Genomic DNA, 12,958 nt, shown 5'->3' with positions numbered 1-12,958 from the left:
AATCTATTATGATAAGTGAAGTAAGTCAGAGGGAGAGAGATAGACACAGAATAATCTCACTCATCTATGGGTTTTAAGAAAAATTAAAGACATTACTTTAATAAGGCCCAGAGACAATAGAGTTAAGGACTAGAAGGGTTGGAATAATAATAATAATAATAATAATAATAATAATAATAATTTGAAGCTCACTACGAAAAGTGGTGAACTCTGTTAGGGAATTAAGTACACTAACAACTAACATAACTGTGAGAGAAGTAGAATGCCTGACGCAACTACAGAGAGGGGTGGGGAGAAGAGGGGACATTGGTGGCAGGAATGTTGCACTGATGATGAGGGGTGTTCTGTTTATAACTGAAACCCAACTACAAACATGCTTGTGATCATGGTGCTTAAATAAATATTTATATTAAAAAAAAAAAAGAAAATATCCAGGCTGAAAAATTCTACTGTAATGTGACACTTGACATATGCTTTTGAAAATTACCTGTTTCAACAATATAAATTTGTGTTATGAGAGAAATAAAGGATTTTATCACCAGCATGAAAAAAATTCTAAATCTACAGAGTTGAGTTGGTAATTGTATGGTTCCCGTAATGACTAAGCTAGTGTTGTCTTCAAACTGGCTAAATCTTTATGTTCTGTATGTAAAATAAAGAACTCCGGATGTCTATGTGATTACAGTTCCTTATTGCAGAGTTTAAATAGGTCATTCTGTTTTCCTCTAAGGTCCTAATTTTCTCTTCCATTAAATGACATCACTCATCCTATCCACAAGACCTCTCCTTTGCAGTTGCATATTTTCAATTGATCTGCTGCTCACTGGTCTTTGATGTTCTGAGTCTGCTATGGTCCCTAGTCTGAGGTTTGTTTCTTTATAGTTTGCAGACATCTCTCTAGATCTTCCTCTGAAGTCTTATTGTTCTGCTATTGTTTCCTTTAACTTCCTTGTGATTTAGAACACTAGCATAAGAACTACTTTACTTGATATCTAGCCAGGCACAGCAGAAGCGTCAACGAGGAAGGTCCCTCTCCAACATCCCCTTTTACATAACTTTGCTATCTCTGCCCCAGACCCATTTCCTTACTCCTCCTATCTAAAGATAGAACAATGGGGAAGCTGCTTGCCTTCTGCAAGTACAATCTTGTTTGTCTCTAGTACCAGTATGTCATGAGGTTCTTTGAGCATCACCAGGAGTGATCCCTTACCACAGAACCAGGAGTAAGTCCAGAAAATAACAGGGTGTTGACAGAAATAAATAATAAAAATAAATAAATTAAGTGGTTAATCATCTTTACTAAATGACTTTATGACTCTCTTCCCCTCTTACACTTTCATCTTAACTCTAGCATAAGACTTTCCTGGAATATAGGATACCAAAAAATTTTCCAGAGAATTAATTTTTGTAAACTAAGTTTCATCGTTTATCTTTAAATTGAAGAGGAAGCTAGGCTTCCTAATGTGATTTATAAAGTTAGTATCTATAGCATTGATCCCAAAAGTAGACAAAGAAACTAAATCAAAAGAAAGCTAAAGATGTACATAAAATTTTCCTTATAATTACAGTTAATTATCTCAGTAAATTAATAAATTTATGGAGTATATATAAAATATATTTCATTTTTTGGACTACAACTGATAACAGTTCAAGATAAGCCTTTTGTCTGCCACTCTCCTCTTTCCCCATGCCCAGTTATGGATGGAGTTGCTTAATAAGACTGCTGGTTTGGTGAATTAATCTCCACAAGGTTGGAAGTTCCCATACCACAGTGTTTAACCCTCTTAAGTTTAGTCCTTGGCCTCAGCTCCAGTGCCACCTTGGGGCAGCACAAGGAAGGTAGTGGGAGAATGGTGGACCTGCAAACAAGGTGGCAGGATCTCCATGGGGCAAGCCTGTTGCAGATGTGTGCTCTAGGAACAGGTCCACAGTAGCACTGAGCACCTATACATCATCATCAGAACAGGGGTCTCCAGGAAATCTGCTATTGTAAAAAATCTGTCCATTTATTTGAAGTCAATTTTGTAGTTTTCATTGTTGAATTTCAGAGGATGATTGAGAAACCATGAACAATTTTAGTAATGAAGAATTTAACTGCCCTTTCCTTGATGAAGGCTTCATTGCCAAAATTTAATAAAATATTTTCTGATGACAAAAAACTGTCTATGTCATTGACCTGAGAGATATTCTAAAGAAACATCTGAAGTGGTTAAAATCTCTTCCTCTGTTCAACCCTTTTATGCTATCATGTGCAATGATAGCAGAACCAAAGTCAAGACTCTTGCTCCTGTCGGGGCCAGGTTTGATTGTGCCAGCAAGAATAAAATACAGTTGGTGCAGAGTGAAGAAGCACCTCTTGGGTGCTTCCCAAGAGGATTATCTATGCAGATCCTTATAAACAAGTATATTAGATTAATATTAAGGATGCTGTCAGTAATGGTGGAATCCAGATTATGACCTTTGACAATGAAGTTGAGTTGATGAAAGTTGCCAGGATACATCCAAAGGCAAAGTTGGTTTTGAAGGTTGCCACTAATGATTCCAAAGCAAACGATTGCCTCACTGCTATATTTGATGCCACAACAAAATAGTCAGACTGCTTTTGGAACTGGAGAAAGAACTGAATACTAACGTCATTGGTGTCAGCGTCCACTTGAAAAGTGACTGTACTGATGCTAAGACTTTTGTTCAAGTCATTTCTGATGCTTATTATGCCTTTGACATGGGGTCTGAGTTTCGCTTCAGCATGTATCTGCCTGATATTGATGATAAATTTCCTGGATCTGAAAATATAAAGCTTCAATTTGAAGAGGTCACCAATGTAATCAATACAGATCTTGACAAGTATATTTTCCTCTGTCTCTGAAGTGATAGTCAAAGCTAAGCTGTGAAGATATTCGGTTGCCTCAGTTTTCACACTTGCAATTAATATCATTGCTAAGAAACCTGTAATAAAGGAACAGATAGGCTCTGATGCATTTCAGAGGAGTCAAATGAGAAGACCTTTATCTATTAGGTGGCTCATTTAATTGTATCATTAACTATCATAAATACATGAAGCTTTTTTTGAAAAAGAAGATGTTGTACAATATCTAGTAGCATGTATAAGAAGTGAAAAAAATTGAATATTACCCAGACCAATTGAGGAGTATTTTTCATCCAGCATATTGAGCCTGACACATGAGGGCCTTGATTGTAAAGTTTAATGCTGTGATCTGCCTGAAATGCCTGTGGTGACTGGATGCTCTTTGAAAACATGTACTTATACCATAACAGCTGCTTTGACTTTCAATGAATTCCAGAGGCCCACTATCTGCTATGTAATGTCATGCCCAACATGGCAACTCATGCAGCAGATTCAGAAGCTGGGCAGCCCTCTGAAGCAAAGGAGCAGGATATCAGTGCCTTTCTATTGTCATGTGTGCAGAAAATACTCATGAAGCAGTCCCTGGCAGCCTGTGCTTCCACCAGCATTAATGTATAGATAAGACTCTTCTAGTTCTTCACTACAAGTCTAACTTGAATTACTAGATGTGGGGAACCAATTAACTTAATCACTGCTAATTTGGAAATGTGATTGTAAGCAGGGAGGGTTGGCATAGATGCAGCAAAATAGAAAGATAGGAGATGGATCACACTTATCTTTATTCCTATAGAAACTATTTTAATACTTGTTTTATATAAATTTGTATTCACTTCTCAAACATACAACTAGAGTGTGCACCCTCAACTGCTGAGGTACAAGAACTTATAGCTTTGGCATTGGTGAATTGGTGGATAAGGGAGGTGACTTAAGCTGCATTGTGATGAGTTTAAAAAGTAAAATATTTTAAAATAATTGGAAAAAAGAGAGAGAACAGGGTTTCCATTTTAATCAAAACCAGAAAAATATGCCTACTCTCTCCAATTCTGATTAACATTGTATAGGAGATTTTGGACCAGGGTAATTATCCAAGAAAATAAAACAAATTTATCTATAAAAAGGAAAATAAAAGCTTTTTTCCCCTTAGATTTCCACATATAAATTTCTAACTGTTGGCTACAAATAAAGCCTCATGAAACAAATAATGAAGCACTTCAGAGTTTTTTTTTTTTTGGAAAGTAATGCATTTTACTTAGGAATTATTAACAAGGGTCAGAGTCATAACACAGTGAAGAAGGTATCTGCCTTCTATGTGGCCAACCTTGGGTGATTCCTCACCTTCTCATTTGGGACCGAGAGCCTGCCAGGAGTTATTCTGAGTGCAGATTCAGGAGTTTTGAGTGTTGTTGGAGTGGGCACAAAAGCAAACAAACCAAAAACGGGAAAATAAAAATAGAAATTATTAACAAAAGAATAAATGGGAAATAAAAACAAGTGCTCAATAAAATAAATATAACTGAAATATGAAAGATTCATATTATAAATTTAGTTAAGCTTTCCACTTGGTAAACGTTTTGAACTGATGAATTACAATGATATGAGAAATGCAAATTATGAGTTATAATTTCTGTAACATAGATAATCTCTATATTGCAAAATAACACCATTTGAAAATGGTTGCCTAAGCACTTTCAAAGCTAGCAGATTGCACAGAACAAAACCAGAGAAATAAAGGATTTTTTATAAAGCTAATATTGACAAACTAACAACACAGAAATTTCCAGTATTTGAAAGTATTTTCTTTTCAAAGCTGAGTATAGAAGTGATTTAACAGAGTATAATAGAAAATATAGTGAGGGACTTGTTTACATTAAAGAAAGCAAGGTATTCAACTCCAGAATATGTGAACAAAATAATCACAAAACATTATAGTTGAGCTGCCTGAAAAAAGAGAAGAAATTGAAGAAATGAAAAAGCAATCTTAGAAATAAAAGATAAATTATAGTATGTCCAATGGAAAATATATTACTAAAAACAGAATAAAATACATAGAGAATCAAATAAAAAGACACATTAAAAACCTATTACATGTAGAAGATTAATATATTTCACAATATTAAACCTAAAACTCTTGAGAAAAACAAAACAATATAATAAAACTAAGATTGAAACTGATTAAGAAGACAATCTATTTGAATAGCATCTAACATATTAAAAGGAAACTACTAGAACTAACCATAGATGGTCAGATAGATCCTAAAAAGCTAATAGAAAAATATTCTGAAACATTAGGGCAAAAATAAATTTACACATACACAAAAAAGGATCTCATATTTTTCTTAATATCTGAAAAGTACATTTATTTTGATTTTGTGCATTTAATATGAGTAAATGATGTGTCTATAAATGTATAAAATATAAATTTTTTATTGTGACTGAAGTTCATTACACAGAATTATTTACGGTACATAGTGACAAAGAATGAAGGGCATTCCCACCACCAATGTTGTCCTCCCTCCACTCCTGTTCCCAGCATGTCTCCCACATATCCCTTCTTTACTCCCTAGAATCCTAGTGCAACTGGTCTTAACCTTACAGCTTGTTATAGGTTGGGTATCTATTTTGTTTGGTGTTCCAGTCTGTTCATTTTTTATTTACACTACATGTTCATATGACTGGTCTGGTATCATTCTTTTCCCCCTCAATTTATGAGGCTGAATGATTCAAGTTATGCTATTCTGTTGGAGATAAAAAGGTTAAGGAAAAGAGAAGAAAAAAATTGGTATCAACTACTAAAAAAGAAAAAAATCATCGAATAATATCCACAAAAGTGAAAAAGAAAGAAAAAAGTGGAAGACAAAAGAGAAGGAAAATAATATCAAAAAACAAATAAAAATAAAACAAAACAAAACCAGAAAAAGTGCTGCAGTGGTAGGGTTTAGTGTTACCCCACATTTTTTTTTTTGGTATAGGCACAGTAAGTATTGGGGAAGGAAGGAAATTCCCGTGGCCTAAGAGATTCAGGGTTTCTCCATTCTTGAAGCATATTGTCATGGGAACAACCACTGGCTCCATACCTTCTCATTGCCATATCCCAGGGTTTGTGTGTGTGTGTGTGTGTGTGTGTGTGTGTGTGTGTGTGTGTGGTGTCAGGAACCTTTCCTCTCGGTAGTGGATGAGAAAATAATGCCACTGTAGCAAGCAATCTTGGTATTTGCGCAGGTCCGAGGACAAGGCCTAGGATAGAATCTTTAAGCTTCTAGAAGTACTGTTCCAACATTGTTGGTGTGCTCAGTTTTCTATATCATGTGCTCCATGTTTTTGCTCGTTCCCTAAGCCGAAGTCTAGGAAATTATGGTTCCAAAGGTTCTGCTCAGTCTCTGTTGTCAGAATTGGGCCTCTGTAGTAAGAAATCTTGATTTTTGTAAGAGACCTGGGCTATAGTCTAGGGTAGTGTTTTCCTTAATGGTCTCAAGATATGTTCTGCCCAGTCACGGTTGTCAAAGTCAGTTTTCTGTAGTTAGCGCTCTTATTTTTCATAGTTCAAAGGACAATACATCTTCTGATTTCCACTTAGTGTTAGGTGATGTGATAGGACCTCCTGGTCTTAGGTCAAGTTGTCATTTCCTCGCTGTCCTCGTTGTCATATTAACACTGGCACAAGTATATCTCCCAATGGAGCTTAGTTCCTGGTGTTGTTGCAGGGAGTTGTTTCAGTTCTACGTCTGGGATCTGGGGTTTGAGAATGAACTAACACTGTCCAATCTCGTGGAGACTGAGTTGTATTCACATGACATATGTCCAGGATGGGAGGCACCCTTGTATAAAAAGTGTGAGTTCTTATCCTTAGAAGATAAGATCTTGTGTCTGAGTCCATGATTTCCCCTTATTTACTGTGCCTATACAAAAACGTATGGTGTCCTTTTGTATTGCTGGTGCTATTCTGGGTAAGGTTGACAGGCTACACATACAATATCTGTGGTATGGTCTGAGCTTTTATCCCAGGCAAGACGTTTTCTTAGTTTTTGTATCAAGCAGCACCAAAACTGGTGAGGGTAGAGAAAATATGTATATATAAAAAATAGAATATATAGATAAAATTGAGATATAAAAAAAAGGAAATTGAGAAAAAAAAGAAAAAACGTATTTGAAAAAATAAAGTGATGGGGAGGCTATCTGTATGTTTAGGAATACATATCTTAAGATACTTTATTATAAAGGTATTAAGCTTATGTAGGCAATATAGGCCTCCCAATTAGGTCTTCTGAGATATTCTTGTGGGGAGTGAAAGCCAAGGTACTTTTTCGTATCACAGACTTTGGTCTAGAGTTTAAGATATGATTTGCGGCATTTTCAGAGTCCTGTGTGTCCTTGAGCTGGGGGTTTTGCTGCAGCTGAATCCGGTATCATGAAACTGTCCATGATTTGATGCGGGTGAGAGTAGTCATAAGCTTGAGTCAGGAGGCTTATTGGTTGTGGTTTCTTGCTGAGACACAAGATGAGGGATAGAGAAGGTGTCTTTCATTGAAGAGCTAAATGGTGGTCTGTTGGGAAGGTCGGTCTTGGTGCCTAACGGGTTAAAAACTGAGGGTAAAGAGGGTTAAATAAGAAGGAGATAACAAATCCGGGTTGGGATATGGGGGGAATAGAAAGGTCTCTGGGTGTGGAAAGGCAATATAGAAGAAGGGCTATATACATTGTATAGATGAAATGTTTAAGGATAAGGCTCAGCAGTCAGAGAGGACAACTGTATAGAACGTAACTGTCACTTAGACACTGACTTCAGAGATCTATTTGAGTACTATCCTCCCTATATAGGATATTCCATTTCCTTTCCTATAAATAGTCAAGAATTAGAATATTTTTGAACGATGTTAAAAAGGGTATATGTTGTGCCCGCGTGCTTTTGAGAATGGTTATCAATAAAAAGAAAAAGAAAAAAAAGACACCCCTGCAGAGTGTCTTCTATGGTTGAGATAAATCTGCTTTAGCTAGCTGTCCTGGCATGTGGGGTCTCCAAACCCAGATCTGGCCTCTGCAGCTTGTGAATGAATGGATAGGGGAGGAGTTTTCCTCCACCCCATCCCATCCCCCAAGGCCCAGGTTACCAGATCTGGTCATGAAGACCATTCTGGCGTGGGGGAATCTGGCCCCCCGGACTAATTGGCAGTCCGGGGGTTCTTTGGCTAGCTGTCCAGGCCAGTGCCCACCACATACCAGTGCAAGGGACAACTCCTGGCATGTGGGGTCTCTAAGCCCAGCTCTTGCCTCTGCCAAAATATAAAATATTGATATTTTAACATTGTGACATAAATTAATAAAAATAAATTTTGGTATGGATATATTTTCACTTCCAAAGATTTTTTCATATGTAAAAACAGTTAAATCATATTTATGCAAAAATTGTTTTGACACTTTACCCTTATATTGTTGCTAACACTTAAAATTTTGTATGAAATTATATATGCTATACATCACTTTATATCATGAATCAAATGAAGATAATTATTCTAAAATTAGGATTTGCTTTCACTAATTTGTTCTCAATTATTTCTACATGTAATTCATTCCCACTTGCTATAACTATTATATAAATGTATTTAACTAATTTTTGCTAAAGCTGAATATTTTTCTGTAGTTTTGTTGAAAAAATTGAGTAAACTGAATGATAGTTTATGCTAATAAAATTTGACTATAATATTGAGTAAGATAAGAGTGTCAGTGATCTATTTTTATTTAAAACAGCAATTGTTTGCCAGCCTTCTTTGTGAGAAGGAGCATAGTGAAAGCTTTAAAAGATTCTGGAGGATTGTGGGTTGTGAGGAGATTAAAACAAAGCATTTTGTTGTCAGTATTTAGTATACAGAGGGAGGTCAGGATAGATAATATCTGCATGAGCTCCAGCACAGCACAAACACTAAAGTTTCACCAGCTCCACTAAGAAAGCCACCAAGGTGCACCCGAGACACACTCAATCAACACAACCTAGAAGTTTAATGTTACATACTTGATTTTCAGGAAATCATGATTCTCAGGCTGAAGTAGGTAATATACTTTGAAAAAAATTAGTCAGTCTTAATCTCTTCCTTAACCTCCTCCTTCAGATTCTTATCTTTCATTATAGAAAACATATTTGGTAGAAAATAGTTATGCAAGAGAGTTTTATTATAGAGAGAATTAATATTAAGAGTGTATAATTGTTTTCCCAACATTCCTTGGTTTATATGGCTACTTAAAATTGTTTATCAAGGGTTTCCCTTTCCTTATAACTTATCTCACGTTTGTGAAAGGCAATATAAATGAAAACAGGAAGGCAATCATAGGAGGATTTAACTTTTTATTTTATTATTTTTGTTTTACAGATGTGTGGACTGCACCGATTCAGGGCATATTCTTAAGTTGCTGATATTTTATATCTCTTGGTAGGTTCATGGGCTCATATGGAGTTTCAGAGATAAAACCCTGGTTGACATCCTATAAGACAAACACCTTATCTGCTTAATTATTTCTCTACTCACCTAATTTAAAGTAATTTAAAAGAACATTTTTAATTGTTGTTCAGGAAATAGTTACAAGTCTATGATATATTTTATAATTTATCAAACCAGAACACTTGAAATGTAAGTAAATTTAAAGAAAGAAAGAAATTAATAAATTTAAAGGAAGACATAAAATTAAAGTAATAAATAAATTCCATTTGATTTTAACTTAAATTCTCTAGTCATTCTTAAATTGTTTTTTATTTGAAGGAGAGTAAGGAGGGAAGTATGAAGGTTAAAATTGGGGTCAAAGTTGTGGAGAAAAGATAAGTCCATTATTTTCAGAAGATATGCATTCTAATAACCTTGAAGTACATTTCTCATATACATATTCCTTTTTAATATCATTACCAGAATAGTTACATCTTTAACATACTACAATAATAGGAGATTTTGAGAAGTTAACTTATGATTATTCTTTTAACTTATGTTAATAAACTAGCTCTTTTATGTACATAGGCATTATATTAATGCAATGCTATACTTTCTAAATAATGTGATTTTGCAGATATTCTTGTTAGATGTATTATTAACAATCATATTTAGTTAGCCATCTGTTTCTTAAATATTAGGACTTATGCTCAGTTTCAACATCTGTGTGTACATATATTTTTCTACTGATCTGGTAAAAAATTCTGCAAAAATAGAAAACAAAGATACACTAAATAAAATTTAAAAGGACTTAGTTTCTCTAAATATATGTAGATTTATCCACTGTTTCTAAGTATATCTTTGCTGAAATTATAAAAAAATTAATATTATTTTGAGGGCCAGAGAGATAGCATGGAGGTAGAGCATTTGCCTTGCATGCAGAAGGACAGTGGTTCAAATCCCTGCATTCCATATGGTCCCTTGAGCCTGCCAGGAGCAATTTTAAAGTGCAAAGCAAGGAGTAACCCCTGAGCGCTACAGGTATGACTCAAAAAACAAATATATACATATTTATATTATTTTGAGAACAAAATAATAAATTACATAAATTAATTGTATTTTTTTACATTTATAATTTAATTTTAATTTAAACAAATACCAAGCTGAGCTAATTTTTACTATCAATAGTTAAATTTCCATGCTATGCATACTTTTAAAAAATTGCTAATAATAACGTTTAAGAAATTAAGACCATCATTTAATGTGACTTGCTTTTTTTCCTAACAAATAAAACAAGTGTATTAACATATACCATCAATCAAAAAACGTTAAGATAAACTTTTCAATTATTTTTTGCTAATAAATTAAGTGATGAAAGAAGGAAGGAAGGGGTAAGTGTTAGATTTTAAAGAAAAACAAGTTAGAAGCAAAGATAAAGAAAAGGAGAGAAAGTGAAAAGGAGGATTATGGGCCCGGAGAGATAGCACAGCGCTGTTTGCCTTGCAAGCAGCCAATAAAGGACCAAAGGTGGTTGGTTCGAATCCCGGTGTCCCATGTGGTCCCCCGTGCCTGCCAGGGGTGATTTCTGAGCAGACAGCCAGGAGTAACCCCTGAGCACCGCTGTGTGTGGCCCAAAAAACAAAAAAAAAAAAAAAAAAAAAAAAAAAAGGAGGATTATAAGAAATATAAGAAACAGGGAAAAACAAAAAATATTCACACAAATAAAATAATTTAATCCATACCAGAATGATCAAAATTAAAAAACGTATATATATATATATATATATATATATATATATATATATATACATATATATATATGTATATGGAGAAAGTCAGAGTCTCTGAGAGTTAGCTCAACAAGCTATAGTACATCTAATAGATAGGTCTTTTGGTTTAACCCCTAGCTTTTGTTTTTGTTTTGATTTGTTTTGTTTTGTTTTGTTTTGGGGCCTCATCCAGTGGCACTCTGAGGTTACTCCTGGCTCTGCACTCAGAAATTTTTCCTGACTTCAGGGACCTTATGGGATGCTAGGGATTGAACCTGGTGGATCCTAGGTCAGTCTTGTGCAAGGCAAATGTCCTACTACTGTGCTACCACTCTGGCCCCTCAACCTCTAGCTTTTCATGTTCCCAAAGAACCAATAGAAAGAATGGAGTCAATAGTATTCTCCCAAACATCACTAAACATGGCACAATATTGATTTGAGAACATTTTTAAGAGAAAAATAACATAATAACTTCTACCTCAAAATTACAAAAGTCTTTATTTGAATTCAAGCCACACAAGTTTATTCTGGTATTTCTAATGCATAACAAAGTAGATGGAATTATCATCAACATGTTTTGAATAAAAGATTAAAAAAAGATAAGATAGATCATTAAAATTCTATAAAAGAATTAGCATTTGTGTTTCCAGTGTATATATTTTTGCTTTAGATAAGTTCTCTGAAGTATTTTGAGCAATGTTATGTGTCTTAAATATTTTCTTCCAAACTTCTAATAATGGTGCTAAGGTTGTAAGACAATTACAAGAGCATTCCATTTTAAATTGTAGTTCAACAAGACAGCATTCTGAAGAATGCAAAAGCCTTCATGAGCATTTGCATTGAGAAACAAATCTACTGGCTCCAGCCCCTTAATTTACATTTTTTGGGGGGAGCATACCCTGTCACCCTTAGGGTTTACTTTTGGCTATGCACTCAGAAATCGCTCCTGACTCTGGGGACCATATGGGACATCAGGGGATAGAACCGCTGTCAGTCCTAGGTCAGCTGTATGCAGGACTAGTGCCCTACCACTGTGCCACTGCTCCAGCCCCTTAATTTACTCTTTTAAGTAAATTATTGTTTATTCTAGGATTTTTCAAAGGTGAACTTCTAGTGAATGTAAGGGAAAGAAAAGAAGAAAAGAGAAGAGAAAGAAAAGAAGACAGAAAAAAATAAGAAAAGAAAAAAAGGAAAGAAAGGAAAGAGATAAAAGACAATGTCAAGTTGGTCTCATTTTGTGACTGGAGAGATAGTACTGAGCTAAAACACTTGACCCAGGTTTGATCCCCAGCATCATAAGCTGTGCTCCCAAGAACTGCTAGAAATCATTCTTGAGCTATTCCATTAAACTCATTTAACACCTGAAACAATTAGAAGTTTTGCTCTTGTTTTCACTCCCTTTTTCAGATATTGAAACCAAGCATTTTAGCAATGCATTGTCAATGCAAACTAATTCGATCATAAACTGCTGTAACAAAGTCATTTTACTCATATCCCCTTGCAAATATGAGGAAGAGATAATGCATTCTGCCATGTCCTTTACTATAAATTCCTAAGTACTATTGTCTTCAGGAGAGAGAATATAACCATGAGTCCAGCTGACATAATGTATGAGGTTCTGTTTAGGCAAACTGCATAACAATGACTCCAGTCAGAACTATAAAGACCAGCAGTTAACAACAAATTGTTTTTTTTTTCCCAGGGGAGGGGCAGGAGAAAGGATAGAGAAAGACACAGAGAGGAGAGAGAGAGAGAAAGTGTAGATGTTTTCAGATATCCTTAGGAAAAAAAGGATAGAATGTATAATTTTCTAGTGGCTACTAAAACATGTAAATAATGTTTATGTTCTTTCTTTACTTACCTGGCAAATTATGTCTTTGACAAAATATTTTAAATATATCTCAATACAAATTTAG

General features: G+C 34.8%; 1 pseudogene; it reads left to right on the top strand.

The window, feature by feature from the left end:
• Positions 1 to 2,065: 2,065 nt before the first annotated feature.
• Positions 2,066 to 3,484, top strand: LOC126009453 (ornithine decarboxylase-like; annotated as a pseudogene).
• The last annotated feature ends 9,474 nt before the right edge of the window (positions 3,485 to 12,958 follow it).

Source organism: Suncus etruscus, chromosome 5, assembly GCF_024139225.1.
Source record: "Suncus etruscus isolate mSunEtr1 chromosome 5, mSunEtr1.pri.cur, whole genome shotgun sequence".
Classification (NCBI taxonomy): Eukaryota; Metazoa; Chordata; class Mammalia; order Eulipotyphla; family Soricidae; genus Suncus; species Suncus etruscus.
This window is presented reverse-complemented; position numbering and strand designations above follow the sequence as displayed.